The sequence below is a fragment of the Penaeus monodon genome, chromosome 19, assembly GCF_015228065.2.
Source record: "Penaeus monodon isolate SGIC_2016 chromosome 19, NSTDA_Pmon_1, whole genome shotgun sequence".
Taxonomy (NCBI): Eukaryota; Metazoa; Arthropoda; class Malacostraca; order Decapoda; family Penaeidae; genus Penaeus; species Penaeus monodon.
Window position 1 is genome coordinate 40786041 of NC_051404.1, and position 305 is coordinate 40786345.

Genomic DNA, 305 nt, shown 5'->3' on the forward strand with positions numbered 1-305 from the left:
CTACCTGTTTCTGGGCGAAGTCGTCCATTAACGAGCAATTAAAAATAAAAGTGAAGAAAAAAAAGCACGCAGCCAAGAGTGGCATTTTAAAGTTATAAAGAAAACGGGAAATGGAAAAACCCGAGCCAAGAATCATGTTCCAAAAATATAAACAAATTGAATAATGTCCCCCCCCCCCCAGCTCAGAATTGCATAAGTTTAGACAAATGAAGAGCTAGAGCCGAAAACTGCATTTTGCAAGCCATTGAATGTGAAATGATGAAAACACGCGAATCAACAATTGCTTTTCACACACATACTACACC

At 38.7% G+C, this 305-nt stretch overlaps 1 long non-coding RNA gene across 1 annotated transcript in view; it reads right to left on the minus strand.

Moving 5' to 3' along the window:
• LOC119585238 overlaps positions 1-305 on the minus strand; it is a 123888-nt gene that overhangs the window by 123161 nt on the left and 422 nt on the right. The gene's annotated exons all lie outside the window — the stretch shown is intronic.